The following is a 15,681-nucleotide window of genomic DNA, read 5'->3' as shown; positions in this document are numbered from 1 at the left end:
GAAAAACAATTCAACAGCAACAATTCAGGCAGGTGGTTTGGAGCCAGATGGTGAAGAGTTTACATTTTATCCTATAAGCAATTACAACAACAACAAAAATTTATATCATGCAAGCCTTTAAGTTCTGTAAAGCAATTTCCTTAAAAAAACCCTTTAATGGAGTTTGCAAAATATTTTGATCCCCATTTTACAGATAATCCCCAGTTCTAAGTAGCGAATATTTTCTATTATAGCACGCTCCTTCCTAGTTTCAAAGGACACCAATGAGATGAATGGTTGAACCATTCCCTGGATAATTTGGAAAATGTGAGCAGTTGAATAGACTATTTTCTCTCAAAATCTTTCCCTCAATGGTTCTGTATTTGATTTTAGTCATGAATTATCCTTGATTGCCTCTACTGAATTGAATTTAAGTAAAATATAAATTAAGAGCTATTCTACATAATCACAGAGGATGTAGACAACTAAAGTCCCTGTCCTCAAGAAGCTTAATTTCACTCATACACAGTGCAAACTGATACTTAAGCAAAAGTTAATTTAAAGAGTTGAAGATCACTAACAGGGTGGAAAAGGCACCATTTTCTAGAATGTGAGGTGATTCTTGAAGTAAACTATGGACTCTAAGAAGCAGAAGTAGGGAAAGAACACTTCAGGTTTGGAGGCTATCATGTATGAATAATGTATAAGGAATTCACTATTTACTTACACACAGAGACACATGTGGCCTACTTTACTTCCATTGTATGTCCAAAGGATTTTGTTATCCTTTTTAGTTTAGTTTCTCAGGATCTATGGCCTTGGGAATGCCTAGTTTACAGGTGTTAGATAACTCCCAGAATAGTTTGGAAGATTCTGGATAGTAATTCCCAGAATCAGAGGGACAGACAGTCCTACTGAGGCTGTGCAAGGGGGGCATAATGTAATATATTCCAAATCCTCCCAACTCATCAGGGGCCAGCTCAAATATACTTATGACAGCCCCCTTCTCTTCTCTTTCATTGCCACCATTCTGCTCCAGGTCCTCATGCCTGGACAGTTGTAATAACCAATTGGTGAGTCTGCCAGTTTCAAATTTATTTCCCCATTCCAATCTATGTTCCATCCAGCCACTAATGTGATTTTCCTAAAGCTCAGTTCTGACCATGTCATATTCTACCCACCCCACTGAATAAACTCCAATGACTCTCTATCTTTTCCAATATCAAAGACAAAATTCTCTGGCACTCAAAGCTCTTTAGAACCAAATTGCTTGCTACTTCTTTAGTCTTCCTACAATTTATTCTCTGCTACATACTCATAGATCTAATGACATTGGATTTTTTGCTGTTCCACAGACAAAATACACCATCTCTAGGCTCCAGGCATTTTTTTTATCTTTTTTTTTTAAGTCCAGAACATTTGTGGTTTTTAATCTGAGGAAGGAGGGAGGAATGGGGATATAGGCAGGAAGGGGGATTGGGGAGTAGGTATAAGCAGGAAGGGGGATTGGGGAGTAGGTATAAGCAGGAAGGGGGATTGGGGAGTAGGCATCCTCTTCCTTCCTGAGTATTTCCTGGGTGATTGCCATGGAATAGAATGACCACACCATCTTTGGACGACTCCATGTGTTCGGCTCCCCAGATCATGATTCCAGTGCTTTCAAGATAGCTTCATTGGCTTCTATGCAGATCTGAACCTTGCCCTGGACTGCCTCGTTTGATGGCCCAGACAGGTGTGAGTGAGCCTTTTCCAGGTTGGATACGGCAGCCGCCAAGTCCGGCATGTCCTGAGCCACGGCTTCTACTGCCAGCAGCTGCCCTAAGGAAAAGGCGTTCACTGTGACAGAACCACTCGTCACAAAATACTTGGTGGTGGTGCCACCCTTGGTGTGCACGGTCACCACGCTGGGCTTCAGCACCTGCAGGGTGTGGACGTGGGCAGCGCGGATCCCAAAGATTCACTCTGGGTTGGGACATCCTCCTGCTTCACACTGGCCTCTTTGAGATACACCTGCGTCAAGGATGCGAAGGTGAAAGACATCTGACCAGGGTGGGACGGCCCCGTGGGAGCACCGGCCGACGGGCCACGGGGGGTCGGGGCCAGCTTGGTGTAGCAGGCAGGGGCCGCAGTGGCGGAGCAAGGCGGAGGGCTGCATGGCGGAGGCGGAGGTGGAGGCGGACAGGGGAGCGGGCTGCCAGGCCAAGGACCGAGAGGTGGGCCGCACCGGGGAGCTCTAGGCATTCTGGGAGGTTTTACCCCATTCCTGGAAACTTTTATCTTCTCATCTCTGAATATTTTTTTTCCTGTATTCTTTTAAGTCCCAACTACAGGAAGCTTTTCCCAGCCCCCTTTAATTCTAGTCCTTTCCACGGACTATTTATTCTCTATATAGTTTGCTTATATATGTATCTATATATAGATATAGATATATATAGATGTATATATATATATAGATATATCTATATATATATATCTATATATCTATATATCTATCTATCTATCTATCTATCTATCTATCTATCTATCTATATATATATATATATATATATATATATATATATATATATATATATATATATATATATATGTTCGTCTCCCCCATTAGATTGTGAGCTCCTTGAGGACAGGAACTATCTTTTACTCATTTTGTATCCCTAAGGCTTTGCACAGTGTCTAGCACATGGTAGGAGATTAATGGATGTTGACTGATGGATACTCTTTCCTTGTTTCTTGCTCTTGGGATGAGGGTGCACTCTCAGAACTGACAAGAATCTGAATAAAGGCAGGACTGAAAGCTATGGTTCCATTACTCTAAGTCTAAATCCCTCTAGTATGTCATCCAAGAAGGTTCCATTAGTCAACATCCACCTGCTTACCCTCAAGTAGCGTCACTAGCTCTGATCAAGGCTAGTACATAAACAATTTGCAAACCTCTCAGTAGAAAAAGTGAGCATTCAGAGATCTTGGGCAAGTTAATTACCACAAAGGTGTGATAACAATGACCTCTGTTAAAACCATCTCTCTGAAGAAAACCCTCTTAATAGTTGTGGTGGTGGTAGGAGATAGTATAAGTGACTACCACTAGCTGGTAATGTTCATTATCAGCTTATGTTACTTATAATCATTTATATTACTTATAATTGTTGACTACCTCGACAGATGTCAGAATAAGCAATGTTCCAGCACCATCTAAATAACATCGGCTTAGGTATTGTTGGGTTTACTTTGTCATGTCAGGGATGAAGCAATGAGGGCCTGAGCAAAACACGGTCAGTAGTCTGACACTATAGCTAATGACACCAACTTCTTTTTTTCTCTTTTTCTTTTTTTTAATTAAATTATTTTATTTGTTTTCATTGTTCTACAATCACTTCCTTGTATCTTAGATTTTTCCCTCCCTCCCCCTCCTTCCCCCCTCCCTTGCCATACAATTTTATATAGGTTCTACACATACATTCCTATTAAATACATTTTCACCTTAGAATGACACCAACTTCTTAAGAAAATCTTCCCTAGCTTCTAATACTCATGAATTTATCCCTCATCTAAGCACCTATCACCCACGTACAGACCACACACACACACACACACACACACACACACACACACACACACACCCACACACACACACACCCCACTCTACTCCACCATATTATTCAGTGTGGTTCAGTGGATAGAGCAGTAGGACAGGAGACAGGAAGACCTGAGTTCAAATCATAGTGGCTGCATGACCTTGGGCAAGTTAACTAACACCATTTACCTCCATTTCCTTATCTGTAAAATGAACTAGAAATGAAAATGGCAAACTACTCTAGCTTCTTTGCCAAGAAAACCCCAAATGAGGGTCACAAACAGTGGCACATGACTGAAATGACTCAATGATACAAATTTAGGGTTTAATTATATATTATTCTGTCAGTTTTTTCAACCACCTTGCTAATTCCTTGAATCCCAGAACTATAATTTTTAATTGTTCTGTGTTTCTATGATGCTCAATAAGCACTTGAACTTTTTACCTGATAGGGCTGGGATGATGAAAAGAGATATTTGTATATTAAGTACTTTATAGATATAAGGCACTCTGTACATGTCAGCATTTTTAGGAACAACCTTCATTCTTTAAGGCAGTGCAAGTCCTCTTTCTATAGGCTTTATTTTTGGATTTATGCTGCATTTGTGTTTTGACTTCTTTCTCCTCATTCACAACTAACCTCAAAATCCATTTCTTTTACAAAGTGAAACCTGAACAAATCCTCCAACTTCTAATAGAGCTACTTTTTAAATATCACATAAAAGAAATCATTATGTCTCTTATTTTTAAAATTGTGAATTTCTAAAATGCGGAGACCAGAGTGCTCATTCTCCTATTTAGTACCTGACATAAGGTGGGGGCTAAATAATCAATTGTGTTTATGCCTATCGACGTAGTGCATACACACATTCATCGTTTTCATGTGCACTTTTCCGTCAAACTGGAAACCACTTGAACTAGTTCAATAATCAAAACTTCTTAAAACTTTGGCAATATTGTCATTTCTATGGAAATATTCAGAATAAAAATACATCTGGTTATGGAAGAAGTGCATGATAACAACAGGTCCCTTATTTGAATATGTACTTGAAGAATATGGGCATTCCATACTTTGCTTCCCCACTACATAGATATAATGGCGTTATAAATATTTCAGTACTAATATAAATCTGTTCATCGCTTTGCAGAACCGATTTCATTTTCCCTTGCTTTCTGGGACAGGACCAATTGCCCAGCTTTCCACCTTGCAAACAAAAGCTGTCCGATCCCTAGCAATTTTTCAGCGGATGGTATTCATAAGCAGCCAGGAAAAATCGAATCTTCCTGTTAATGTCATCATTTGCATGGCTATTAGTATTCCAGTCCATTGCGTCAGAAGCTGGGAGAAAAAGTAACACAGTATTTTATCCAATCAAGAAATAATCAGTATCATAAGCCTTATGTCCAAAACCAACCTTTTAATTATAGTTCCTTTCCATATGGCATGCTATTGTGGAGAGGAGAGACTTTTCAGTTGATATCCTTCAATGAAAACCAACAGGAGCTTGTACACCACAGGGGACATACCCAGTAAAACTACTTTTGAATACCAGAATGGAAATGAGCTACAAAGTTCTCCAAGAAACTTTATTGCTGTATGGTGCACAAATCAAGTATTTCTATGAAAATTCACTGAAGATATGATTGCCTGCTTTGCTGCTAGATTAGGTCAATGCAACTTTTTCGATTGCACCACCACTATGGCTATTTTGCAGAATTGATTCTAGAAAGAAAAACAGGGAAAAACAAGAAAGGAAGGAAGGAAGGAAGGAAGGAAGGAAGGAAGGAAGGAAGGAAGGAAGGAACTAAAGAGGAAGGGAGTCAGGCATCGATTGGCTACTTTTACAACTAATAACCAGCAGTTTTCAGCAAATTATACATTCATAATTATATGCACAATCACACACATGCACATGTGAGCACACACACACACAATCTCTAAATGATGGGATTTAATCAGTTTCTTTGACTGTGTGCTTCTTAGAAACAAATCCAATACTATTAAAAGCAAGGACTGAGTTCCCACTCTTCTAAAGGTGCATCTATACACATTGGAGATTTAAGATTGTGGTTGTGATATATATGAAGTTAGGGTAAAAAAATAAAATGCTGGAAAGTTATAAAGTGTAAAGACAAAATCTCATATCTAATTTAGAAGGTTTGGCAAGCACTGTATACATTGATTTTATAGTTATTTTCTGTCCTCTTTTATGAAGTTAAAAGGCCACACAGAGTGCTATAAAGTATAACATAAACTCTTCCCTTTTCTTATGTGGACACACTTTGCTTTTTGGACATCCTTTTACTGTCAATACTTACATCTGTTGTTTAAAAAGCTATCCGTAGTGCAATTGCTTTTTAAATGCAAACCCATATGTGAGATCTCTAGAGGAACTGGTAAATTTCACCAAATGGGCATTCCTAAATTACATGCCATCTGTAGCTAGTGAAGAGAGGACTAAACCCGCTCAGCTGTGATTTTGCACCAATGTTTCCATCATTTTGATTGGCCCAAGGGAAATCAGCAGCTTTTGGCGTGAACTTTCTCAACCCCAACAAGTTATTATAGGCTGCTAGACTTGCACTGGTGAAGGGAATAATATCTTTAGGCACATTTTAGTGCCCATTTGGCTTTTCCAGTTGGTTTTTGTATTACTTCAGAACTTTATGAACTAAGCACTGTTCTAGATATCAAACTACTGAGGATATGGTAAAACTCATACCATTGACCATGTAGAGTGGCTTAATCAGCTGAAAAACAAAACAGAACAAAAAATGCGAACATCTTAGATTGTACATTCGTATAGGAGAATTGCCTAAGTAGGAATTACTGTATTACATAATTGTGGGTATCATGTTAAGAAAAACAGAAACCAAAGAAAAAAAGGTCAAATAATGGTTTTCTTTAGCATTGGACGGCAAATGGAAAGTGCCAAGCTATATTCCTTTTACTTTACAAGTAAATAGTTTATTTCATTTGTTATTAGTAGTTTGAATTTAATGGGAGGATTGACCAATAAGGGCCCAGTCCTGAGAGCACATGGTGAAGTAGAAAGCCAAACCTTTTATTCCAGGTCATGATGAACCTCCAGAAACAGGACCAGAAACTGGGATAATAACTACTAAATGTGTAGTGCTTTATAGAGTATAAAGCATTTTATGTACATTATCTCCTTTGATCCTCATAACAATGGGTACTATATTATTATCCTGATTTTATAGATAAGGAAATGGAAAGGGAGAAAAGTAAAGTAACCTATTCAAAATTACATAACTACTGAGAGGAAGAACTCAGATTTTTCTCCAAATCCAGCCTTCTTTCCATTATACCAGGATGAGAAACCAATTTCCTCTTTTATTTTTCTTGTCAAAAGTCATTCATGGCTCCTCATTATCAGGTTTCCTCTTCAGAGCTTGAAAAATGTTCTTAGGCAATTAAAAACTATCTCAATGTACAACTAAACAATTTCTTAAATTCTATTTTTTTTATATTTCCTGCACATAGTAGGCACTTTAAAAAATAAGTGTTGATGGACTTATTGACTTACTGATTGTAATTGCTCTTTAAGTGCTTTATGTAAATTAGATTTTGGTAGATCAACAGTCTAATGTTTAAATCTAGTATTGTTCCACTCCCACTGCCTCTGTTTCCTCCCTTTCCTCTTCCTCTTTTTTTTCACTTCCCTTACCCTTCCCTCCATTCTTCCCTAACCTCTTTTTGTTTCTCCTCTCATCATTTCTTTCTTTTTTTGTAGGTATATAGATATGTGGTCAAAATCACAAATTCTTCTGGGGAAAACGGAAACTATGATTGAGTAACATCACAAACTTAAACATTTTTTCAAGTTATGTATCCTATATTATTCTTAGTACTCTGTCTTTTGATAGACATCAAGAAATAGGATGATGATATTAAATGGATCAAATTAAATATTTAAGTTCTACATTTTATATTAAGTGCCTTCTCTGTTGCAAGGGACTATGTTTAAAGGCATAGATTTGAAATTAGACACATGGGAATTTTCTTAGTCTGTACAAGGAATTTCTTCTTAAAAGAAATGACATGGCCCTAGGACCCTGACGTGATGTGACCCATGTAGAAATGATATGGGAAGTTTCTTTTGCTGATTAAAACCCAGAATTGAATGTCAAGCCCTATGTCAATAGACTTAGAATGCCCTAACATATCTACTGCAATGTAATAAAATGAAGAATATTTTCATCACAATTTCTTCAAAATTTGGGTGTTACACATAAAGGAGTGTGCTCCATTCACTCTTATTTTATTTTATTCATGACTTTCTCTCTCTCTCTCTCTGTCTATCTGTCTCTCTCTCTCTCTCTCTCTCTATATATATATATACATATATATGAATATATGTATATATTCAGATGATTTAACTGATCTAAATAGGATTTGAGCTGCTATTAAAACTATATTAAAACTAAAAATCAGAATAATTCATTCCAAAACTCAAGACAGATATAAAATATGGTGACTTTTTCACCTATGGCATTTACAGCATTGAGCATGTCATCATGATGTGTTATTTAACCAATCACTGATCGAGATTACCTTCCTTCTCACAAGTCATAGACTTTTAAACTATTTTGATGTGTGTGGGAGACGCATTATTTTAGGAGATCCTTTAAGATTGCATTTTGTCTCACTTTTTTAGAAGACATCAACAGACAATAAGATCACATATTTTCTACACTTCTCAATTACATGACTATAAGGATGTAGTCTGCAGTTTGAAAATCAGTTGTGATTTCATATATTTTTATCCAGGAAACTCTTGATGTTTGCATAGATCATATTATAAAGAATCATCCCCCCCCCCCCCTTTTTAAATGAAAACATAGAGTAAAGTGTTAGTAGTCGCTGGTATCTTCTCAATCACCATTTTCCTCCAATAATACCATTGGGAAATCTTCCAATTCTTTTGGAATCTTTCCCTCTGAATTATTCTGAAAATTTATTTCTAAGAGTTTTTCAAATTGAATGGGCTATCAGTTCAGATGTTTTCTGTAAGTAGTGGAACACCATTGTTGTGAACTTTGTTGTTTGTATCATTACCATTCCCAATGGAATGTAAGTTCCTTGAGGGCAGGGGCTCTTTTTTTGGTTTTCTTTTTTCTTTCCGATTAATTAGTAGAGTAAATGGCAAAAATGTAGGTGCTAAGTAAATGCTTATTGGATTAAATTCCTCACGTAGGATACAGTACTCTGTAATAAAATTATAGACCACAATCTTGCTACTCTACTTTAATTAAACAGATAAGTATCGATACTGGAAATCATATTTTCTTAAACAGCAACAGTTTGATTATGTGGCCCAGGGTTTCAGACTCTAGACTTGGATTCAACTTTCATTCCATTTGTCAAAACTTCTTTAGACTAGCAGAACTCCTGAGATAATGTCCCACTTGAGTTATTACATTCAGTTTTGGAACCACTAAAACAGTGCTGTGGTGTCCTGATTGGTGAATTGGCTAGTGTAAAGCTACATGGATCTCAATATCTAGCCTGCAGGTACTACTGAATTACATAGTCTTCAAATTAGAGCCTGGTGGTATATATGTTGTCCAAGGGTCAGTTTAGATTCAGGATAATGATTTTTTTTCGCCTACAATTTTCCAAAACTATATAAAGGAGTTTTTTTTCTGAATGAGCAAGGATGAAAATCAGTTACCTCACTGATGAAATTTGAGGTATATCATTTCAGAAGAGAGGAAATTTATTTTTAATGAAGCAGACATGAGGTATATCTCACAATTAATAGAGATTCCACTGCAGCTATTTGTACACTCCCCAAGATATGTAATAGCAATAAGTATGGTGACTTGACATATGATTTCATTAGTACAAGCAGTTCCCTCTTCCAGTTGGCACCTTCTCTGCTAATGATAGTCTTAAAAATTTATCTAGAGCTAGGAGAAGTAAAATGACTTGCACAACATTAAACAACAAATAGACTAAGCTCCTGGAGAAAACTGACTGTACCAGGTGGTTACACTTCCTCTCCTTTCACTTGCTTCTAAAATCATCTGCAATTGGCTATGACTTCGGCATTCAACTGAAACTGCTAAACTGCCAAATCTAATGACCTTTTCTCAATCCTGATCTTTCTTAACCTCTTTTCAACCTTTGATAGTGTGAATCATCCTTTTCCGGATACTCTTTCCAGTTTAGATTTTCATGACATTCTTCTTTTCTTTTCTCTTCCTACTTCTCTGATTACTTACTCTGTATCTTTTGCTGTGTCTTTAAGCTTCTGCACACTAACAATGGATTTATTCCGAGGCTCTCTCTGGGTTCTCTTATCCTTCCTTCCATATTTTCTTGCTTGGTGATCCCATCTTCTTCCCTGAATTTATCATCTCTCTGCAGATGATTACTAGAGCTATATCCAGCACTAAACACGTCTCCTGAGCTCCATTTCCACATCACTGAGTGCCTTTTGGACATCTTGAACTGGGTGTTTCATAGTTACCTCAAATGCAACATGATCAAAAGAGCACTCATTATCTGTCCTCTGTTACCCTTTTCCCTCCAATTTTCCTATTACTTTCAAGAAAACCACCATCTTCCCAGTCATTCTGGCTGGTAATCTTCCTGGACTCCTGTAAGGTAATTTGAAGATCTTCCCTGCCCCTTAATAGGCCCATGTGACCTGCTTTGAGCTTTGGCCCAGCCCACAGCTTGAGTCACTGGAAGCCTATGGTGGAAGGAGCTTGATGAATGGGTGTAGCAGGGGGGGTGCAACTGGAAGAGAGAGGGAGGTGTGTTAGGAGTAAAATTTTCCAAAGGAATGACAAAGACTCCCAAGGTAGATGAGGCAATCTCATTTATTTTACATTTCTTCCAAGAAGTGGCTGTGATGCCTGCCCAGCAACACACCCCAAAATGAAAGCTAGCAGTTTAAATCCCTGTCCAAAAATGTGATGTCCCTCCCTCATTTCCTCATTGGCTGAGTCCTCTGAGGTATACAACTCACCCATCAGCCTCCTTCATGTTTCCTCCTTGATGTGTGCCACTTCTGCCCCCAACACATAGATTCCATGTACATTAAAATGAGTCTTAACTCCTCCTATGGAGGAGAAATTAATATTTATGAAGCAATTAAGCATCCATACTTAAAGTGTGACTAACCCAGATAGCTTATCCTAACCTTAAACCTGGTTGAGAATAGTTTCTGGTGATTGGTTTCCTGTTTTTTCCCTTTTTCTGGGAATTGTATTTTTTAGAGAAGCGTGAAAGAAAAACCTTTCCTTCCTCTGTATGGAAACATAATCTTTATTATGTTCCACATAAGCTCCACAGGTGGAGCTGAGAGAGGCAGAAGGTAGAGTAGAGCAGAGCAGCTAGCCTGGGTGAGAGAGGGACATTTTGCCTAAGGGAGCTTGTTTGTGGGGAAGCCTGACACAGGGAAGGCTTGGGCATGGCAGTCCTCCCTCTATTGGTAATATGTACAAACTTCCTTGTTAGCATAGTGGAATTGGCTTTCTGGTATCTGAATAAATATTTTGGTTTTGTCTTTGAAGAGAGTTTGTATTTTGCGAATTCACCCTGGAAATATGCAAGCATATCCATGGCAGCAACTGTGGGAATCACACTGACACTACAACTCCTCATTCACTTACTCCACACAGGCAGTCTTTTGTTAAATCTTTCATATATATCCACTTCATCCCCACTCACATAGCCATCATTCAATTTCAGACTCTCCTTATTTCCTGTGTGGACAATTGTGACAGCCTCTTATTTTGATTCTCTGCATCAAAATTACCCCTTTTCTCTAATTCAGAATCCACAAAACTAATGATTTTTCTCAATGCACAGTTCTGATCATATCACTTCTGTGATCAATAAATTCAAAAAGCAGTGTTCAGCATTTAAAATCTTTCACAACCTATCTCTGACTTCATGCTTATTATAAATGACTCCCACCATCCATTCTGCAACCCAGTCAAATGCCTTTTTGCTATTTTTTGTGCATGACAACACATCTCCTATCTTCTTACTTTTTCATACAGGATGCCAACCTGCTTGGAATGTACTCACTCCTCCTCTCTTTTTTAGAAACCCTAGCTTCCTTCAAAACTCAGTTTGTATACCACACTTAGTTTTGTACCAGATCTATTGGTTGCTGTCAACGTACTAGAACTATAGCAGTATGTGGACTTGCCTTTCAGTGCCTCAACTCTTACTGATCTTCCTCACAATTAATGGTGCCCTCCCAAATTCCTTTGCATTTATTGTGTCTATGTGTATATGTGTAGACACACATACATACATCATCTTTAAACAATGCCCCCTGCACTCTGGAAATCATCATTTTCCTCTAACCAAAACCTGGGAAGTTGGGCTCTGATAGATTTTCACTTTATTGTGTTCTAAACCAGAGCTTCATGCTACAGCAACCCTGCTTCCACATCCCCGCCTCTAGTTCTCTGTTATGTGTTATCCTCCCTCTTTTGAGTGAAAACTTTTCAAGAAGTTACCATTTTGTTTCCTTTATTAGTACTTAGTACAATGCCGACATATAGCAAGAATTTCATCAATCTTTTATCTATCTATCTATCTATCTACATTATTTTCACCCAATAGGATGTATGATAGTAGAGATCAATTCTATTTGGTCTTTATATCCTCAACATCTAGCAGCATGGGTGTTTAATAAATTTTTGCTGCCTAATTTTAGAATTTATTGAATTTGAATATGTTAGTATTATAATAGTGTTATGGATCATATATGTTATGAGTTAATAGGCTTTTAAGGGTTAAACTGAGAAGCAAACAAAAAAAAAATTGATGATTTTTTCTTCCTGAATATTTGTTGCCAAGTTAAAAAAAAAGTTCAAATTAGCTTTTGGAATGCAAAACATTCACAAAGTTAGGACAGCCTAAATGTGTAAAAACAAATCTGAGTGAGAGATATGAATGTGATATGGTTGTGAAATGCAGGTCTATTGTTTACTTCCTATCTCACATAATCCACATACTCTTGTGTTGCCAAAAATGTCTGAAGGGACTCAGACTAGTTCATTTGGAGTACAACGTTAAGATGCATATCTTTTCTGATTGCTGAAGCCAGAACATCTTGAACAATGAAACCTCTTGGACTTTGGAGAAAAAAATTGTGCAAAATGTTTCTCCACAATCTAAATGAGCCAAGGATATGTCTTAGCAACTTTTCTAAATTATATATTTTCCTCTAAAGCATTGTTCACTTAGATGTCCGAGCTGAGCCAAGATTTTGGTATTGTTAAAAGGTTCTAAATTTGTTTTCTTATGTTTTTCTCTACACATTCTTCAAAGATGTATGTTTCAGACTTCACACAGCTTTGCCTCATCACATTTATTTATTGTAATTACTAAGAAATGCTTGTCTTTGATATCCTAGATACATGAATAAGGCTATCTGTACATTATTAGAAACTTACATTAGGATTTTATTTTATTTTTAAAAGTACTGACCCAAAGGAAAGTGCATTTTCAAAAATAAATTTTGAAATGCATTTACTGTTAAATAATTCACATGATAAAAATTAAACTGATCATAATCAGGAAAAATGATATAGTGCATTTCAAAAATCTTAGTGGTGTTTTAGGTAAGACGTTTTGACCTTCCCATATATATAGTAATTACAAGCACGTTAAATAAAGAAAAACAACAAAAAAATAATCAAAGCCAATTTCGATAAATTGTAATGTCTCAGATTATTTACAAAGAAGAAATATGAGAATGCATCTCCCTCTCTTCTTTGTAGTGTGGAAGACTGCGTATAATGTCAAACTTGTTTGATGTTTGCTGAATTTGTTTTCTCTTTTAGTATTTTTGCCCTGTTATCAAAAATGGTACTCTTGAGTACCACTCCCTTGACAGTAGAGGGATATGTTGAGAAATGTAAGTCATATAAAACAAATGATATCAATTAACATTTTCAACAAGAATGCATTAGGTTGGAAAATAGAACTTTTAAAATTCTATCATGAATCAAGTAAATTATAAACTTGTTAAATTTGTTTGCAAGACAAGCATCATAAAATTTTGTGTTCCAATAAATGTTATCATGGTTCATATCTAGGTCTTTTGTTACTGTGACTATAATTCCTGTATACGGATTACCTATTTGTCTTCACAACCTGACAACTTGTTTAGTAAATCATCATTTAATTCATTCTTAGCATGACACTACTTAGAGGCATAGATATTATCTATTCTTCTCCTCTTCCTCCTCCAAATCCTCTTCCTCCTTCTTGTGACTGATCTTCTTGGTCTTCCAATTATTCTTATTATCTTTCTTCTTTCTTTTTCTCTTCTCCTCCTCCTCCTTTCTTCTTTCCTTCCTTTTCCTCCTCTTGCTACTCTTTCTCCTCTTTATTTTTTCTTCTTGATCATGTTCTTCTTCCCTTGTCATCTCTTGATCCTCTTTCCCCCCGTTTCTTGTTTTTCTTGTTCTTCTCCTCCTCTTTCTCTTTCTTCACTTTCCTCACCCTCCTCTTCCTCATCTTTCTTCATCCTCTTTTTCTTTCTACTTCTCTTTTGTTCTTCCTGTTCCCATTTATACTTATGGTACACAGTGAACTCTAAAGTTTGTATTTCCAGCTGTGGTCTCTCCTTTTTTGAATTTTCGTAATGTGTCTGCAAATATCTACTGAATAGTTATACTCAATATGTACTAAAAAGCTAATCACTTATTGCCCCTCACCCAAAAAAATGCCCACAAAACAACATAGAATTTCTTCTTTGCTTCCCTGTCTCATCAATCTCACTGAACCAAAAATTTTAATCAACTTTAACTTTCTTCTGTCTCACTCTCTTCATCCAAAGTCCTAATTACTGTCATCTTCCTTCATAGGGGTTATTGCTTTTCTGTTCCATTTTCTGTGCCATTATCCTAGCCCAGACATTCATCTTCTCTCATCTGATGTGTTTCTTTATTTACCTATCTATTTATGATATACTTCAGAATTTGTGCCTCCCTTTCCTTCCATTACCCATTCATCTCTCTTTCACAGTGCTGATATATGTATTTTCCTGAAATATTCTTCAAAATACAAACCCTCCTTACCAATGCTGAAAATGATGCCCTATTTCATAAAGAGTAAGATAAAATTTCCTTATACTATGGAACCTCTCCACAATCTGGATATAGCATGGCTTTTAAAATTCATTACCCACTATTTTCCTATAGGAATTATGTTTCAGTCTAACTTGTTTAATCATTGGTTACAAAAATTTTTCATGTACATCTCTAGGTCAATATTTTTTGTCTATCTCATTTCTCATTATTTTTTTATAATTAACTTATTTTTAGTTTTTGACATTTGCTTCACAAGACATTGAGTTCCAAATTGTCTCCCCATCACTCCCCTATGTCAGTCCAAGACTTTGCATTCTGATTACCCCTTTCTCCAATCTGCCCTCCCCTTTAATCACACCCCTCCCTTCTCCTATCCCCTTCCCCTCTATTCTCTTGTAGGGCAAGATAGATTTCTATACCTCATTGCCTGTATGTCTTGTTTCCCAGTTCTATTTAAAACAATTTTTAACATTCATTTTTAAAACTTTAATGTTCAACTTCCCTCCCTTCCTCCCTCCCCACCCACCCCCATTGAGAAGACAAGCAATTCAATATAGGTTATACATATTTAGTCATGTAAAACACTTCCCTAACAGTTATGTTGAGAAAGACCATATTTTCCCTCCATCCTATCCTGTACCTCATTTACTCTGTTCTCTCTTTTTACCCTGTCCCTCCTCAAAAGTGTTTACTTCTAATTACCCCCTTCTCCCATTTGCCCTCCTATTTATGATCCCCCTAGTGACAACTTATCCCCTTCCCCACTACGTTCCTATAGGGTAAGAGATTTTCATACCAAATTGACTGTGCGTTATTTAAGGAGGAAATATCATTTCCTCCTTAAGTCAGCTGTGATGAGAGTAAGTTTCACCCTTTTCCTCTCACCTCTTTCCCACCAGTGAAAAAAACTTTTTCTTGCCTCTTTTATGCAAGGGATAATTTATCCCATTCTATTTCCCCATTTCTCCTTCTCTCAATATATTCCTCTCTCACACCTTAATATCACCCCTTCATATTCAACTCATCCTGTGCCCTCT

General features: G+C 37.0%; 1 pseudogene; it reads right to left on the bottom strand.

Annotated features, from left to right (window-relative positions):
- Window positions 1-1,275: 1,275 nt before the first annotated feature.
- Window positions 1,276-2,134, bottom strand: LOC140511416 (ATP synthase subunit delta, mitochondrial pseudogene; annotated as a pseudogene).
- Between the last annotated feature and the right edge of the window lie 13,547 nt (window positions 2,135-15,681).

Source organism: Notamacropus eugenii, chromosome 6, assembly GCF_028372415.1.
Source record: "Notamacropus eugenii isolate mMacEug1 chromosome 6, mMacEug1.pri_v2, whole genome shotgun sequence".
NCBI lineage: Eukaryota > Metazoa > Chordata > Mammalia > Diprotodontia > Macropodidae > Notamacropus > Notamacropus eugenii.
The sequence above is the reverse complement of the archived record's forward strand: the minus strand, read 5'-3'. Positions and strand labels throughout refer to the sequence as shown.